The sequence below is a fragment of the Emys orbicularis genome, chromosome 18 (genome assembly GCF_028017835.1).
Source record: "Emys orbicularis isolate rEmyOrb1 chromosome 18, rEmyOrb1.hap1, whole genome shotgun sequence".
NCBI classification, from domain to species: domain Eukaryota; kingdom Metazoa; phylum Chordata; order Testudines; family Emydidae; genus Emys; species Emys orbicularis.
Window position 1 is genome coordinate 16,614,602 of NC_088700.1, and position 19,039 is coordinate 16,633,640.

General features: G+C 48.8%; 1 protein-coding gene across 1 annotated transcript in view; it reads left to right on the forward strand.

Moving 5' to 3' along the window:
- The window catches only part of ASTN2 (astrotactin 2), a 551,498-nt gene that overhangs the window by 48,639 nt on the left and 483,820 nt on the right, over window positions 1–19,039 (forward strand). The gene's annotated exons all lie outside the window — the stretch shown is intronic.

The following is a 19,039-nucleotide window of genomic DNA, read 5'->3' on the forward strand; positions in this document are numbered from 1 at the left end:
TCTTGAGACGCCAGCTACAACAGTGCCATGCGAACGCCTGTTCTCACTTTCAGGTGACATTGTAAACAAGAAGCGGGCACCATTATCTCCTGTAAATTGTAACCAAATTTGGTTGTCTGAGCGATTAGCTGAAGTAGGACTGAGTGGACTTGTAGGCTTTAAAGTTTTACATTGTTTTATTTTTTTCAATGCAGTTATTTTTTCTACATAATTCTACATTTGTAAGTTCAACTTTCATGATAAAGAGATTGCACTACAGTACTTTTACAAGGTGAATTGAAAAATACTATTTCTTTTGTTTTTTACTGTATAAATATTTGTAATAAAAATAAATATAAAGTGAGCACTGTACACTTTGTATTCTGTGTTGTAATTGAAATCAATATATTTGAAAATGTTGAAAACATCCAAAAATATTTAAATAAATGGTATTCCATGATTGTTTAACAACGCGATTAATCATGCGATTAATTTTTTTAAATCTCTTGACAGCCCTAATAATTAACTTGTGGTTCTCTGCTCTGATTCTTTCCCCCATGCTTTGCAAAGTTCATTTCCCTTCCTTACTACTACTTCTGGGCAGCTGTCCGAAAGCCAGCAGCCCTGAGAAGTGCATTGGCTAATTGAGCAGAATGGAGGATGTTCTAACATGTCACCCAAGAGCGTGTAAGGGCTGGAGGCACAATCTGAATTGCGTTTATGTTCCTTCATCTGGAGATATGTGGTTTTTATTAGATTAATTTTTTTAATATATGTGGAATATACCGTGGGAACAGCATTAATTTGCACTAATGATCGGGCGATCTGCTGAGAATTAACTGGGGTTTTTGTAAATGAACAAGGAAGCGAATCAACACAATTATTAAAAAAACGAAAAGAAAAAAGCAATGGTTTTGCAACAGCAAATGTACTTTGTTCCCTGATCTGACTTGTTTAGTTTTAATTATTTATACTTCATAGTTTGCTACTTAATGTTGTGTAATATTTTGTACAAAATAATGAAGCCGGAGTAACTTGAGACCTTGCTTCAGCATCTGTTAAAACTTTATCTGGAAGAGGAGAGAAGCTGCTGGGTTTTGTTGGTATGAATTATGGGGTATGTGAATTAGCAGGGTTCTGCTATGATGATTATTATTATTTTCTCATTAGCGTTAAGGTCGTTCTTATAGGCCCCAGCTGAGATCTTGGGCCCATAGTGCTGAGACAGTCCCCGAAGAACTTAGTCTAATTAGGCAAGACAAACAAAGGATGGGAGAAAGGAAGGACTGATTTCCTCGTTTTACAGATGGGGGATTGAAGCACAAAGATTAAGTAACCCACCCAAGGTGTCACAGGGAGTGTGTGGCAGAGCTGGGAATCAAAGCTCTGGCTTCTGTGTTCCGGTTCAGTGCCTGTAACAAGATCATCTTTCTCAAAGAAGCTGTGTGTTTTCATTCCTTGGTCAGTCCGTTTACCCTGTGTACTTTCCCCTCTCTGGTTGAGGCACAGCTAGTACCGCTGCTGCAGCATTCATGGGAACAGTGATACTAGCTTGAAGCCAGGGTGGTGGCTGATTGTTCCCAGGTCTCTTTCTCAAAGAGAGGCTCTAGCTCAACCACAAGCTATGGGCTTAGTGGAGGAACCACTGGGTGACATTCTGTGGCCTGTCTTGTGCAGGCATTGGGACTAGCTGATCATAATGGTGTCTTCTGGTCATGACATCTACCACTTCACCGCAGCTCCCTCTTGGCAATAGTTTGAGCTTCCTCCTAGCAATGGAGAGCTTCCTTCAGTGCCTGGTCGTGAGCAGTTTGGACTTCCAACAGTGCCCTGGCAGAGGTAGCTGGGGCTTCGGAGAGCGTGATTCCCTGCGGGAGAGATCGTGGTTGAAGGCGCTCCTTCCGGGGACGAAGGAGAAGCCTTTTTTTCTGCACGACGGACGCTGCCACCACCTTTCTCCTGAGAAGGAGGGACTAACCGCAGCATCGAAGGGACATTCAGGGGGCTCTTTGCCGTGAGCTGGGTGAAGGTGTGTGGAGTCATAATGGGGCTCTGGGATGGTAATTACTGTCCAGGACAGCTGCTGGGGGGGGGGGGGGAGTTGATGAGCATGGCCCTCTCCTCAGTGGGACCATACGTCTGGGGTAGAGGGAACAATCCTCTGCAGAAAGGCTGGTTGGTGGGAATCCTTGCCAAGCTCTTGTTGCCCTGAAGAACTTCGGTGATGAAGGCATAAAAATCCCAGGCCCTGGAGCTGTTCATTTCCCAGCTCTCTTACCCTGTTTGTTTGCAAGTTGCTTGGGGCCATGCCAAGCCTCTTCAACCCTTCTAGTTATCGCTGAGCAGATACCTGGTTGCCCGTTTGTTAGATGAAGGATCCTGATTTGTACCAGTCCTTGTTTGTCCGGGTTGGTGGGAAAGCATGGGAGGCAGGGCAGGGGCAGGATGCCAGAAATGTCTTAGCAGAAGCTCCAACAGCCTTTCAACGTGGTTATTGTCTGAACTGGGTTTCATTTGCTTGGGCCAGAGGGCAGCTAGGGGACTTGACCGTGGTTACTGTGCTGTGACCCAGCTTAATGAGCCTCTCAGAACCAAGTACGGGAAATCCACCACTGAGAGTTCATGCATGCAATCTGCCGCCTGCTTTTCAGAGTAGCAATAGACTTTGGTAAGTAGTACCCGGGACTTTGGTAAGTAGTCCCCGCAACATTACTTGCGTCTGATGAAGTGGGCATTCACCCACGAAAGCTTATGCTCCAATACTTCTGTTAGTCTTAAAGGTGCCACAGGACCCTCTGTTGCTTTTTACAGATTCAGACTAACACGGCTACCCCTCTGTTACTTGACACCATGCAAGGCACTGCATTTAGCTGTATGGAATGGAAATCTATCAACCTCATGGAGAAACTTGCACAAATACAGACAGATATCTTCCTTTCCAAATGCAAACGGATGGACATCATACCAAATGGACTGAAGGTGAAAAATCCATTGCTATCTACATACCGCACAGACCACAGTGAGAGATTATGCCATACACTATCAAAGAAACTGAGGAACCACCTGATCAGCATCCTATACAGCAAACAGGAAAACATCAAGAAAGAGCTCTCCAACCTGGAGACTTTCATAAATAACCAACCCTCCACACAAATGGACTTTACTAAAATAAGACAGGAGATCTACATTACACACTTCACCTCTCTACAAAGGAAAAAGGACCATAAGCTGTCTAAAATCCTACCTGCCACATGGGGCCACAACAGGGGTACCCCTAAGTCACCCAGGAATATCGTCAATTTATCCAGCTACACACTCAACCCAGCAGAAGTGTCTGTCCTATCTCGGGGACTCTCTTTTTGCCCCAGCACCCCCACGAACATGATACAGTTCTGCGGTGATCTGGAAGCCTACTTCCGCCGCCTCCGACTCAAAGAATACTTTCAAGATAACACTGAACAGCGCACTGATACACAGATACCCTCCCACCAACAACACAGGAAGAAGAACTCCACATGGACTCCTCCTGAGGGTCGAAATGACAGTCTGGATCTATACATAGAATGCTTCCGCCGACGTGCACAGGCAGAAATTGTGGAAAAACAACATCGCTTGCCTCATAACCTAAGTCGTGCAGAAAGCAATGCCATCCACAGCCTCAGAAACCACCCTGACATTATCATCAAAGAGGCTGATAAAGGAGGTGCTGTTGTCATCATGAACAGGTCTGACTACCAGAAGGAGGCTGCCAGACAACTCTCCAATACCAAATTCTACAGGCCACTTTCCTCAGATCCCACTGAGGAATACACTAAGAAACTGCACCATCTACTCAGGACACTCCCTACACTAACACAGGAACAAATCAACATACCCTTAGAGCCCCGACCGGGGTTATTCTATCTACTACCCAAGATCCACAAACCTGGAAATCCTGGACGCCCCATCATCTCAGGCATTGGCACTCTCACTGAAGGACTGTCTGGATATGTGGACTCCCTACTCAGACCCTACGCCACCAGCACTCCCAGCTATCTCCGTGACACCACTGATTTCCTGAGAAAACTACAATGCATTGGTGACCTCCCAGAAAACACCATCCTAGCCACCATGGATGTAGAGGCTCTCTACACAAACATCCCACACACAGATGGAATACAAGCTGTCAGGAACAGTATCCCTGATGATGACACAGCACAACTTGTTGCTGAGCTCTGTGACTTTATCCTCACGCACAATTATTTCAAATTTGGTGACAATATATACCTCCAGGCCAGTGGCACCGCCATGGGCACCCGCATGGCCCCAGAATATGCCAACATTTTTATGGCTGACCTGGAACAACGCTTCTTCAGCTCTCGTCCACTCACGCCCCTTCTCTACCTACGCTACATTGATGACATCTTCATCATCTGGACCCAGGGGAAGGAGACCCTGGAAGAATTCCACCATGATTTCAACAGCTTCCACCCCACCATCAACCTCAGCCTGGACCAGTCTACACGGGAGGTTCTCTTCCTAGGCACCACAGTACAAATAAGCGATGGCCACGTTAACACCACCCTATACCAAAAACCCACCGACCACTATGCCTACCTTCATGCCTCCAGCCTCCACCCCGGACACACCACACGATCCATCGTCTACAGCCAAGCGCTGAGGTACAACCGCATCTGCTCCAACCCCTCAGACAGAGACCAACACCTACAAGGTCTTCACCAAGCATTCTCAAAACTACGATACCCACACAAGGAAATAAAGAAACAAATCAACAGAGCCAGACGTGTATCCAGAAGCCTCCTGCTACAAGACAGGCCCAAAAAAGAAACCAACAGAACTCCACTGGCCATCACCTACAGTCCTCAGCTTAAACCTCTCCAATGCATCATCAGTGATCTACAACCCATCCTGGACAATGATCCCTCACTTTCACAGACCTTGGGAGGCAGGCCAGTCCTCGCCCACAGACAACCCGCCAACCTTAAGCATATTCTCACCAGCAACCACGCACCGCACCATAACAACTCTAACTCAGGAACCAACCCATGCAACAAACCTCGATGCCAACTCTGCCAACATATCTACACCAGCAACACCATCACAGGACCTAACCAGATCAGCTACAACATCACCGGCTCATTCACCTGCACATCCACCAATGTTATATATGCCATCATGTGCCAGCAATGCCCCTCTGCTATGTACATTGGCCAAACTGGACAGTCACTACGCAAGAGAATAAATGGACACAAGTCAGATATCAGGAATGGCAGTATACAAAAACCTGTAGGAGAACACTTCAACCTCCCTGGCCACACAATAGCAGATGTAAAGGTAGCCATCTTACAGCAAAAAAACTTCAGGACCAGACTCCAAAGAGAAACTGCTGAGCTCCAGTTCATTTGCAAATTTGACACCATCAGATCAGGATTAAACAAAGACTGTGAATGGCTATCCAACTACAGAAGCAGTTTCTCCTCCCTTGGTGTTCACACCTCAACTGCTAGCAGAGCACCTCACCCTCCCTGATTGAACTAACCTCGTTATCTCCATACTGATTTATACCTGCCTCTGGAAATTTCCATTACTTGCGTCTGATGAAGTGGGCATTCACCCACGAAAGCTTATGCTCCCAATACTTCTGTTAGTCTTAAAGGTGCCACAGGACCCTCTGTTGCTTTTTACAGATTCAGACTAACACGGCTACCCCTCTGTTACTTTATTATTATTATTATTTTTAGAGCCAGAGAGGCAGGCAACATTAACGCTCCCGTTTGCAAAGAATAGCTGGGAAGGGATACTGAATTAGCCTCTTTTCTTCAGTCTGTAGGACACTGATGTTTTCCTGACTGCTGATCAAAAGCCTTTTAAGAAGGGAGCATTGCAATTGTGGGTTAGAACAGCAGGGTTCCTGTGATTGCTTTTTTAAGAGGCATTTTCATTTAAGCCCTTGTTTAAACAGTAATTAAAATATTAGACATGTGTTATTTATTTGTATAGCCGTAGCACTTAGAGGCATCAGCTAGGTCGGGCCCCGTTGTGTCAGGGGCTGTACAAGTGTGTAGTAAATGATGCTTTAAGATATGTGTGGTGTAGAGGAGCTTTATTGTTGGTATCAAACTCTTTTCTATTATATTTCAGTCTTTCAGTTCTTGACTCGAGTGGCCTTTCCCCCCCCTTATTTTGCTAAAAGTCTGTTGATTGGTTTGAATGATCAGAGTAAGAAAAATCAGTGCGTGTCCCTAGAACACACTTTTCAGGTGCGAGGCTGTGCTTTTGGGGGGGCTTGAATAATTCAAGCTGCTTGAAAAAGCTTTGGTCTTATCCTGGCCCTTACACTCTACTGGGCTGTCCACGTTAGGAAATGGGATCGTTCAACTGTGATAGCTAATGCATTTAAACTCCTAGTACGGACAGGGAAAATTGCAGTTTGTGCTATCTGGTTTTGGTGAATCCTAGAGGGAAGCAGAGGGTTAAACCTAAACCAGCTGACATGTTAAAAGCAAAAATGACCCCTGTCTAGGCTCAGATTTTAAAACATGTTAGCTGGCAGGTTTTTAATAAAATCACCTTTTTTACCTAGCCCACTGAAGGCAAGTGATTTGAAGAAATGTAGCTTAGAAATAGTTTGACCTGTTACCCTCCCAAGATGTGTAGCTCCAGTTAGTGGCATGTTCTCTGTTTATTCAGCTGCTGCGTTTCTTCCGATGCCTGCGTACAGACTATACCTGGGAGACCGTTCTAATGAACATTGACTGGAACATCACACTGGACATTTGAATGGCATGGAACGTCTGATTGGCAGGCTCGCTCTGCTGTTCGTCCCCAGCAAAACAACATTGTGTTTGGGTTTTTTTTAAATAAAACTATAGGGAAATGTGACTTTGAGATTTTTAATACAAATGGGTCTGGGATTTGAAAGTTTATTGTTCCCACAGCAACTGTAACTGCTCTTGTACTTTGTAGGGCTGTGTATGCTATTAAATTTATGCGCTGTGTGCATATGGGTGGGGTAGCATATAGGCTAGATATCCATATGGCACACACAGGAGGGCTGACTTTAGTGCTACTGTGGGAGCCCTAATTCTTAAATTCCTGCCCCAGTTCAGCAAACCGTCCCTATTAGGCAAAGCTTTTAAGCATGTGCTTAAGCCCGATTGACTGTAATGGAACTTAAGTACATGCTTTGCTGACTCAGGGCTCAAAAGGGGACGTGGACATGTAGGTCAAACGTGCCCTATTTGTTGATAGATTGCCTCTTATTGTGTTTCGTTGGGGTGTTTTCTTAGAGAGTGATATTGTCTAGTGCGCTGAGCTGCTGTTTATTTTAAACCAGCTTTCTCTCTTTCACTGACTCACTCACTGGCCTCGGTTTTCCTATCTGCACAATGGGGATAACAATACTTGCCCGCCATGCGATTCTAGTGTCTCTTTAGCTCATTGAGGATCTGTGCTATGCAAGGATTACTATCAGTATTTAACATGAGAGGCTAACGCTATCTACAATCCACCGAAGACCGCAAAAGCTGCATGCTGTCAGTGAATACGCTGCCAGCCATTGTGGGCAAGGTATGCATCTTTCTGACATGCATGCAGAGCTAACTCTTGAGATGTCCACCCTGAAATCCTTTAGGTACCCAGCTGATCACTTCCCCTTACAGGTTTCAGTGGTAGCTGTGTTAGTCTGTATCAGCAAAAAAAACAACAACTGAGGAGTCCTTGTGGCACCTTAGAGACTAACAAATTTATTTGAACATAAGCTTTCGTGGGCTAGAACCCACTTCATCAGATGTATGAAGTGAAAAATACAGGAGCAGATATAAATACATGAAAGGATGAGGGTTGCTTTACCAAGTGTGACGTCAGTCTTACGAGATAAATCAATTAACAGCAGGATACCTGCCCACTCACATCTCCAACATCTCCCATAAAAATCCTGCCCCATTGGCTTGCCTCCTCCCCCACAAACAGCCATGATGAAAAGAAAGGCTTTAGTTTGGATTCTTCTCTGCCACTGACTCCCTGTGTGGCTGTGAACAAGTCACTTAACCTAAGAACATAAGCATGGCTGTACTGGGTCAGACCAATGTTCTGTCTAGCCCTGTATCTTGTCATCTGACAATGGCTGGTACCAGATGCTTCAGAGGGAATGAACAGAACAGAACAACCTCTTGGCCTCAGTTTCTGCACTGACTTCAGTTTTCTCAGATTCTCTACTATGGGGGTGATGACAATAACTTACCTTGCAGGGAGTAGGAGGTTTAATTGATGTTTGTAAATTCCTGGGAGTGCCTCAGCTGGAGGGTGCTACAGAAGGGCAGAGCGTTATTAACATTAGTGGCACAACACGCTTTTCAATGCTGTTCCATACTATTCAGTGATAATGTGGGTCAGCTGCCGTAGAGCTCCGGGTGTAATTTAAGAAGGTGACTGTAGGAGAAGGAATGCTAGGATGGGCCTTTCGCCTGACCTGATGGTTCCTCTAGGGTTTGAAGGAGCTTGTGTCATGTAGTATAGGGAAAAGTCCGAGGCCCAGGCAGGTGTAGAAACGACAGGATGCAAAGAAGGTCATGATACATGGGAGCATGTGTAAGAGAGAGAGCATTCTGCTGAGAGCAGTCTTATTTATCATCATTAGTGATCTGAAGGAAGGAGCTAACAGCACATTAATTAAGTTTTGCAGAAGAAATAACATTGGGAGGTGCTGCACTGAGGGAAGATGGAGCCATAATACAAAGGGATCTTGGGGAGGGGGCTAATGTGGGCAGGGATAACAGATTGATGTTTGCTCTGGAGAAATGTGAACTCCTACAGTATATCTGGGCAAAATAGTCTGACATACATGACAGTTTTTCTCAAAGCTACCACTGGGTGCAGCTCCATCCGCAGTACCAGTGTTGGGAGCATTGCTATGGTGGCTTACCCTGCTTCGAGCAGGGTTAGATGATAGGGTGCTCGAGGCCAGCAGTCCTGTCATTGCTACCCCGGGTGGAGCTGCATTGGCGCTAGTGAGCTGATGGGAAACATGAAGAAAAATGCTGGTGTAAGCACAGCCTGTGGGAGGGGGAGATCTGAGAGGCAGCGACACTGAAGCAGGAGGTCTTAGGGATGAGAGCCGACAGTCAATCTCACATGGCCTCGCTGTTATTGTTACTAATTACAGTGGCACCCAGGAGCTCCAGTCATGGCCAGGACCCCATTGTGCTAGGTGCTGTACAAAACACAAACAAAAATACCGTCCCTGCCTCAGAGTGTTTACAATTGAAGACAAGAGACAGCAGATGGATACAGACACATGGAGGACTAGAAGGAAACAATGAGACAGTATTGGTCCGCGGGATAGGCAGTGATCTCAGTACACCAGCGTTGCCTAGTCTTTCGCAGCCATCACGGTAAAGGAGGGTTTTTGAAGGAAGAGAACGAGTTGGTTTTGCAGTGTGGTGTTGTGTCCAAACAAGGATGTGTATACAGAAGTACCACACCACAGACCAGGGAGCTGATAGACCTTTTCTGTGGGCTTTGTCTACATAAAGCTTTGGTTGTGCTCTACCTCAAGCTAATTGGTTGCTAGTTAATGAACACTGTAGTAGATGCTCCCAAATGTTGGCATCTGGTTGTGGTTTGCTCTAGGATTCAGCCTAGGATGAACTATGACGAGGAACAAAGGTTTCCTGGAGCAAACATTTATGGAGTGTGAACACTAGAATTTACAGCCACGCTAGCTAGCTCAGGTTAGTCTGGCAAACCATTAGCTCAAGTTACATCGAGTCCAGAAGCTCTAGTGCAGATGTAACGCACATGCACACAATGCAGCGCTTTGTTCTCCTTTTGTGGTGGCTGGGCCACAGATAGAAGTTAAGTCTGTGACAGTCCTAGCTAAGAGGGCTGGCACTTTTAGCTCAGGTAGGAAAGGCCTGGGTATTAAGATCTAGAGGTGTGAGGTTCGATTCTCCTCTTGGTGTTGTCCAATTCCGGATTTAGGGTATGCTTTCACTAGGTTTGTAGAATGAGTGGGGAAAGTATGAGTCTACACTGCAAAGTATTGCCAGCCGAACTATGTTGGCTCAGAGTGTGAAAAAAATCCCCCTCCCGACCCCATGGTCGACATAGCTATGAGGCCAAAAACCCAATGTCGTCATAACTGTACCGACAAGAGCGCTGCTGTCAGCATGCCTAGAGGAGGTGGTGTAGTTATGCCAGCAGAAAATCTCCTGTTGGTGTGCTCTGCGTCTGACTGTGCTAAGGGGCTATGCTGGCACACTGGCATTGGCTCTGTAGTGTAGACAAGCCCTGCCTTTCCACTGCAGCCCTCCAGCCAAGCATTGTCCACTTGTGCAAAGAATATTCACATGCTCCTGTCCCAAAAAGTTCACTTCTCTGATAAAATGGCAACCAGAATTTACTGCCATTGAGACAATTTCTGGGGCAACCCTTACTCAGAGCCCGGGCAGGGCTGAGAACCGAATGCCTTCAAGCCCAGGAGAAGGCAAGGCCTGGGTCCTGTATGAGTGGCCTGTGTCTATGACAATACCCAAGTTACAGTCTGGACTGATGGACAGCTGTGTCCCCTCAATTCCCCATCCTGGGGTGCCTTTTACACTGCTTCACTCTGAGAGCGCCTGCTCCTGGTCTGCGCACACCCAGCCTGCAGCATGTATATCACTCCCAGCTAAACTCTATGAATTGCTCTAGCTCCTGAATTACACTGCGACACCAGCAATCCCCCAGTCCCAGACTTTCCCCCAGATATGTGCATCTTGTGCTGCCCGGCACCCTCCTGGACAATACAAGTTCTTCTAAAATCTGTCATTTATTACTAGAAAATGATGTGCACCAATCTGGATATCCCAAATGGAGTTTCTCTAACACTTCAATCCAAACGCACTGGTTTAGCTAAAACAACAAAACAGGTTTATTAACTACAGAAAGATACATTTGAAGTCGTCACAAGTAATGAGGCGCATAAGTTAGAATTGGCTACAAGGAAATAAAAGGTAAAACACAACTAACACCTGACTTAACAAGCTAAGTGACTACAAAGCGAAGGTCTCTCTGACTGCATGTACCAGCGGTGTTACTGGCTAGACCTCTTTCAGTCGGGGTGTCTGCCCTCTCCTCTTACAGCCTGTTTTCTTGCACAAGACTCATATCCAGCTGACATTCAGGAGACAGAAAGTCTGTGTGGCCGGGGGCCTTAAACTGCTTCTTTGTCAAAATGTAGATTTTTTTTTTTTTTTGCCCACACCCTCTCTCCTGGGGAAGAGTGACCACTTAATCGGGTGGTGGTTTATTTGATCTCATTGACTCCTGCCTGAAGAGTTGGCTAGCCTTTGCTCTCTGGGGAATTGTTTGTGACTGCCCTCCAGAACACGTCTTAGTAATATCATATGGTGGAATTTTATATCTTTAACAATGTTGCCACACATATTTTACCAGGACAATAATGATCAGAAAATAATGAATTTTCAGATGATCCCTTACACAGTATGCTTTATACACAGTTTTTAACATAGTCTTGTAAAAGGGGTGAACATAGGGGTACAGACGGTCATGGTGCCATATTTATACTTCTTAGGGTTGATCTAGACATGTTACAGGATATAGCAGTGGCCACCATGGTGTTTCTAACACTGGGTGTTAGCATTGGAGCACTTTGCTATTGGGAATCTGTCAGCTATCCCTGATAGGTATACACCCAAATGAATTGGTACCATTGAGTGTGTGTCTGTTCCTCACCCACGTGTAACAATATTGTGACCGAGGGCTTTCTAGCTCATGTAAACTACACCAACTCTCACTCCGCTTGCCAGGCAGCGATGCGGGCTTGGAGGGGGCCCTCCTCTTCCTTTAATTGTTTGAATCAAATCTGCTACCCATTCAGCTTCCTTGGCTCCCACATCCTCCACCAACTGCTGAGTCCTGGAGGGTGCTAGACAGCTGCATTTTGTGCAGGTGACACATTTTACCCTTTCAAACGCTGGTTCCCCTTTCTGCCATACCCTCTCCCCATCTGCGTTCCCTATCTGCATGGCCCAGCGGCCGTCCATGTCGCGGGAAAGGGGAAATATTTAACTGGCTCTAAATGGACACTTTTGGTTGCCATTAAGATGGCTGGGCAGTCCTCCCAGAGCTCCTGCTACATCTGGGTGCCTTCACTTTCCCCCCTTTCCTGGTACTAAGCAGTAGCTCTTGTGGAATGGGTTTACCTATCCCTCCCCACAGCGTCCATGGTGATGCCCAACTGAGCCAATTCCCAAGCTACCTCTGTTCCAGGTAGACTTGGCTTATGCCCACAATCCCTAGAGCCCTGGAACAGGAGGAAGAGCGCTCACCTGCCCTCTCTGTGTGTTGGCAACTTGCAATTGCATTGCCTTCATCCTGATTCCCTTGTCCCTGGAGCCTGACTTGTGAGCACCACGACTGTACACATGTCCATGCTCACCCCAGGCCTCAGCATCAGGTGCTGCCTTCATGAGGGCTTCGACCATTCCCTTGTGTGGGATGGGCTGAGGAAGCCTGCTCAGAGCATCCTCTCATCTTGGTGGTCCCATGCCCCATCGGGACTCGGCTGACTCTGGGGGCATGGAGCAGTGCAGGGAGAAGGACATTACGGGGGAGAATATGCATGTTCACAGCTTGGAGGATTAAAGGCCTGGGTTCTTATCGCTGCCGAACAGAGTATTATAAATCCAGTCTTAGAATACCAAATCCCCTCGCGACTCGGCCATTGTTCGGGAATATTAAAAAGCCCTGAGACAGAAATAATCAGTTTCAAAATGACACATTGTCAAATAAAACATTTCTCATATTATCCATTCCTTCCCCTTTCTCTCTCCCGCTCCCTCAGTTGGATAATTTAACATGAAAAATAGATTAAAATGAGGCTGGCTTCAATGCCTCCTAAGTTTGACTTTTTTTTCAGGAAGATCTCCCATCTGTGTGTGTGTTGTGTTTAAACCAGGCGCTGTCGGCGCTGAGGTCAGGGACAGAAAAGAGAATGAGCTGCAAATGAGGAGCCGTCCTCGGTGCCCCAGTGTGCGATGGATTGCTTCCGCCAAGCACTGGCAGAGCAGGGAAGGTCTGGGGAGGTGCACTGAGTCCTTCTGGGACCAGCAGCACAGCTGGGAGCAGCCCACGGGGGCTATCAATCTGTGTCGAACTGGGGAGAGCAGGGGACGTGTGGCTCTGGCCAAGAGAAGTCTCGTGCGCAGCGATAGGGATGCGGTGCTGGCTCTGGGTAGCGGCGCCAGGGATGCTGTGGGTTTAGTATTCCTCGTGCATGCTCCCCCAGCAGTCCGAGCACATTGGCCACATTCCACTGCACATCTGTGCGTCGCTGCCTGCAGCTTATGGCCTGGCTGCGCTCGGGGAGGGATTAAAATGCCGCCTCCTTGCTGTTTTGCGTAGGGGGAGGATTTGCACATTTCTGTCCTTTCCCAGCCTGCTTGAGTTGGTTCAGGCCCCGCCATCCAACTTGCTGCTGCAGGGGCGCCCGAGGTCATGGCGGCCATCAGGGACTGGCTGGAGTGGTGGGGTCTGTCACAACTTTAACAGGAAACCTCTGTGCACCATTCCCCTACTTCCCTGCACGAAGACACATCCGACCTGGCCTCCCACCTGTTCTCCCCCCTTCTCTCCTTGGCAGAGCAGTTTGGTGGGGTGAAGTAGTTGGAAGAGAAAGCTGCCCTTGGCCTTGAAGACAAGCCGTTCAACCAAGTGGTTCGGCAGGGGATTCACTTGAACCAGCCCTGTAATCTTCAATGGCGTAGGATGACTCCAGGCCGGAGGAGGAAACATCAGACTAATCGTGTCTGTGGCTCTGTGCAGTTTTTGATATCCCTGAAGCAGAAACCTCTCAGTGGGCCCAATATAATAGACTGGCAATGTTCTTTGCCGTGGTTCCAGCTACTTCCCCAAACCTCATCTGACTGCAGCCGCCGTGGGTGGATGCTGTGTTAATCTGGTTTGCCAGCTGCAAGCCCCTGGCAGCCAGAGTCGCTCCACTTTCACCGATGGTTCAGATCAATGTCACATTTGATCCCTCCAGACCTTTCCTTCCCTCCTCTGGCTCCAGTTGGCAACTGCTTTTCCAATGGTAGGAATGTCCATGGCTGTCCAGGGCTTTCCCCTCAGTGCTCAGACTTCCTTCTGGATCAGGGTGGGGAGAGGGAATGTCTGTGGAGGACTGTGCCAGCAGGGGACGGTTTGAATGGGGCGCTGAGCATTAGGGCTGTCCGGAAAACCAGAATTCCATCCTGTGAGACATCCCACCCCTGAATAGGTTAGAGCATGCTCTTGGGAGAACCAGGTTCAGATCCCTGTGTGCCTGATTCAGTCTCCTGGAAAATCTCCACAGTCTCTTCCGTCCCAGGTGAGGGCCCTGCGCCAGGCTGCTGGCTACTCTGGGATGGGTGGGTCTCTGGTTTGGACCAGTAATTGCATCCTGAGCCGGAGAAACCTTCCCGGTGAACAGATACAGGGACGTGTCTGAGAAAAGCTGCATTTTCTGAGGGCGGTTTCACTGAAAAGCTCCTGACCCGCTCTAGCGAGCGTATGAGGGGGCATGTCCCCTTTCCCTGCCTGAGCGGTGGGGCATGTTAGGAGCAAGCGGGCGGCACTCTCCTTGGCTCCGAGTGTTAGGGTGGGAGGCGGCCTGTCCGAGCTGGGGGGGGACACTTTGGCTATTCGAATGCACTCAGATCGCTGCGGTGTCCAGCCCTGCTGTTGAGGAAACAGCCCAGGTCTGGTGCTGAATGGTGCAGAGCCCTCACTGGCCCAAGGCAGCCTGAACGTCTCCATTTCTAGCTTTCCAGCTGCCGCTTTCACTCAGGGAGCTTGATAGGTGGGTTCCAGTCTGGCTCTGCCTCTCCTCCTCAGCTAACAGCCATGAGGCTGGGTGCCTGTGCTGGAGGTGGGCAGACGGGATGATCTGCAGCAGGCCCTGCATTCCGACACCCGAACGCTGATACACAGCACTTGGGTAATGAAAAGCACCTGCTGGCAGGTTGCAGGTGCTTTGGTGGAGGATCTCCTGATTGCGATCAGAGGCTAACGCCCCAGAAGAGATTCGAGTTTGCCAGACTCTGCCTGCTCCCGCTGGGTTCTGAGGCCAGGTGGGTGGGTGAGGGTGTTGTCTTTTAAAAATTCCTTTGCGTCTCCCCCTCATCTGGTGGAGCTCAGAGCTCTGCTTCCTCATTCCCCGTGAATCCAGCCTACCCACTTCCTCCCTCCCCTCCCATGAAACGGACGGACTGGACAGCGTGCACTCGTCTGCCGGCTGCTGCAGGAAAGTTGTGTGGTGCCTTAGGCAGCTCTCCAGTAAGGCCACTGGATGTTCATAGGACGTGCTGTACCTCGTCGTGCGTCATGGCCGCCATCTTGGCTGACCTCAGGGTTGAACCGGGAGACGCCAGAGCTAAAAGCTTGAGCTGCTACCCTGTGAGCGAACGGTCTGTAGTGGAGAGGGGAGGGGTTGTAAGAACTTGTATCCTCTGTACCTCAGCACAGAGAGGGACTTTTGAGACACCCACCGGTGCGTTACACATGCAGGATTGCTGCAACTGAATGGGCACAGCGTCCCCAGGGGTTCCAGGCACTGTGGGGCGGGGATTGTACATCACCCTTCTGTCCTGGTGTCGCTGCATTGCCCTCCGTGGAGACCCTCGCTGCAGGGTCTCTGTGGCTGTGTGGTTGAGTGGATGAGGTTGTACAGCTGGGTGTGTAATAAATCAACAGGCGGAAACTCCTCCCCCACGTGAATGACTCTCCCAAGAGGCCATGACCTGCCTGGACACGGAGCTCCAAGAAACATTATCATTCATATCACTCTCATGCCTCGGAGTCCCAGTGATGGACCAGGACCCCATTGTGCAAGGCGCTGTGCACATACAGAGGGGAACAGAAGATGGATTCCCTCTTTTTCAAGCTCTCTTGGGTACCCTGATCCTGAGCACCGAGGAAGAAGCCTCACACAGTCTGTGGTCCTCCTCTCGTGGGCCCTTCTCCCAGTCACAGCTGCAGGAGTCTTTCCTGGCCACTAATGCGTTCTGTTTCCCGACAGACGCTGTCTGCTAAATTGGGAAAGTCGCGCTGAGCAAAGTCATTCCGCCTCCCTGAGCCCTTCTTCCTATTAGTGTCAATTACAGAACCAAATGAGAAAACAGATGAGGCTGGGGAGGGGATCCTAATGAGAACTGCCATATTGCGTTTCCACAGCAGATTGGGCTGGGCCAGGAAAGCTGTGGGCTCCTCAGAGGCTCCTCTGTTTATGGCAACCTTTCCTCGCCTCCTAATGCTGCTCCCTCGTGCTCCAGGCAACCAGCTGCTGGATTCATGACCAAATATACCACTGGAGAAGGAAAGGCCCAGGTGGTGCCCCCAGGACCTAACGACCAAGGACTGCTTTGCACTCTTCCCAGCCCTCTGCAACCAAACCAACACTTCCTGAGACTTCCCCCCGGGCTCTGAGCAGACCTCTTGTACAGGGACGCTGGCTCCCTTACTCTTGCTAACTTAGAGGCAAAGAGGTTTTCCATTGTGTAGGGGCTAGGGGGAAAAAAGCAGGTGTGACTTGTGGAAATAGGCTGTGGATGGGTGCCAGTGGCTGAAGCCCGTCTACCACGTAGGTGCATGGGGGGGTGAGCGGCTTGTTTACCATACACAACACTGCAAGAGGACCCATCCACTATTCACAAGCTTGCTGGATTTGTAGGTGTCTACCAGAAGTCACTAGGCGGATTTGTGAGCGTGAGACGGTTCTGTTGTGCATGAATAGGAGTTCACGGGGGTGGAGGGGTGATGCTCATCCACCCCACATGGCCGTGTGGGTTTTTGGGGTGCACAGGGACCCCTCGTGAGCTTGTAGGTGCAATTGTGAGATCCACCCACCACGCATGAATGGGCAGGGGGCATAGGGGTGTGCTAGAAGACTGCTGTGCATGACCCTGTGGGTGTACGTGGTAGCTCACCATCTGCATCATGTGCAATATTGTGTCTTCCTTCTTTCGAAGTTGAGTGTGACTGCATTATGGTGGAAACGGCTCAGAATACGTGCAAAGATTGCACTATTGTGAAAGCAGGGAGTGAGTTTGCCAGATCCATCCAGCTGTCGTTGGCTGAGTGTCTGTCTCCCAAGCTAACTCATCTTGTGAATCACATTTTTTAGACACTCGCTTTTTATAGATTATCCTGTTTGTGTCTCAGATCTCTCTGTACGCTCACAATGTTTTTACTGAATACAGATGAAATATTTATATGTTGGTTACACGGTTTGTAAAGTTTCTTGGATTTGGGCATTCATTTGCCAACATAAATTCCTCCCCTCCCCCAGCAGTTACATGTCATGCTGTAAAAGCCCTGATTGTTCACGCCACTCCTGATTTACCTGCCCTGGGATATTTGTCTGCCACAGTACGAAACTGACTAGAAGCTGCAGGGGGTCTCAGAGCGGCTTGCAAACAGCAAACCCATTTCTCTTGCCTGCCTGCGTTAGGTGCCCACTTGAAAGACAGTCTGTATTTACCTCCAGAACAGGGGCAGCGTGGACTGTGGCAGTGAAGACTTCTCCATTGCTGCCCAGCCTGGGTGCCTTGACTTGGAGAGACCACCTCTGAGGATGCACCTGCATTAAGAAGCACTTTTACCATTGTTCCCATCAGTGCATCTGCCAGGAGGACGCGTGCAATACTGCTTCAGAGGGGTAGTCTTGGGCTGAGGCACTGGGCTGGGATGCAGTTGATCCAGTGTCAGCTCTTGCCTCTGCCACAGACTCCCTGCGTGACTTAATCTATCAGTGCCTCAGTTTCCCATCTGCAGAATGGGGATAAAGCTTCCCTACCTGACTGGGGAGGTAAGGATAAATTCAGTGATGGTGAGGTGTTCAATGTAAATAATAAATATAAATGTATAAATCCATCACAGAGATATATTTGATAAGATCGTTTTTGGCTTGGAAAGGGAAAGATCGGGCCCTGGAATTGTCCGAGAGGTTCCTGAAGAGCAGTGTTGGAAACCAGCAGGAGGAAAAGTGGTCCAATGGTGATGGCTGAGATCTAGATTCAATCCACTTCTCCGCCACAAACGTTGTGTGACCTTGGGCAAGTCTCTGCCTCCGCTCCCCATCCGTACAATGGGGATAGCAGCCCCTGCCTCCCAGGGGAGTTATGATGATAATGGGGGGGCAGATAGGTACATCTTCATTGCAGCTGGGGACGTGGTGTACAGCTCATGCAGCTGTACCCACGCTAACTGCAATCTAGCTAGATCGCTAAAAACAGCCGTGAGGGTCTAGGGTGCAGGCTTCAGTGCGGGCTGGATCTGCAAGTGTGTTCCTAGGGTATAGTCCATGCCGCCTCATCTTCAACTGCTCTTTTTATCCAGCTAACTAGGTTACACCAGGTGCAGGTGCGTCCCTCTGAGCTGCAGTGTAGACGTACCCTATCCCGGACAGACAGGAAGTTACTGAAGTGGGCGCGCTCCATTAAACGCCGCTGTAACGGCACCTGTGCAACCCCTCCAGTGTCGATGTGCTGCCTTGGTGCAAAGTGCTGGTAACCAGGATCGTCCCCACTGGTGCGGCGCAGCTAGTCTGGGGGTTTGCAGTGGTGGAGCACTTCGCTTTATCTCCATACATAATCGCCCCGTTGGTACCAGGACGGAGTGGGAGCTATTGCAATATGAGTCACATTAGCTGGATCAGCCTCTAGCAGAACTGCCCTGGCCCCATGGAAATCGAGTACCATGCAGCTTGCTGTGCTGGCATCTTTTGGCTGAGACCTTCTGACATCCCCTCTGCTCTGCTGAGACTTCAGAGCTTTCCCCCCCACCCCCGTTTTTGGGACTAAGGTGTTGGCCCATTGTCCTCGGCCAGACCCTTTCCTGCCCATGCAACATGCTGTGTGCTAGTTAGGTTTCCTGGCTGCTGCCTCCACCCCAGAGGTGGCTGCATTTCAGGAGCGGGCGAGGTGGTTTCCCTGACAACTGGCAGTTTGCAAAGTGCTTTGGAATCATCCAGGATGAAAGGGTGCTCCCGAAACAGGGGAGATGGTGATGCTGTCCTGGT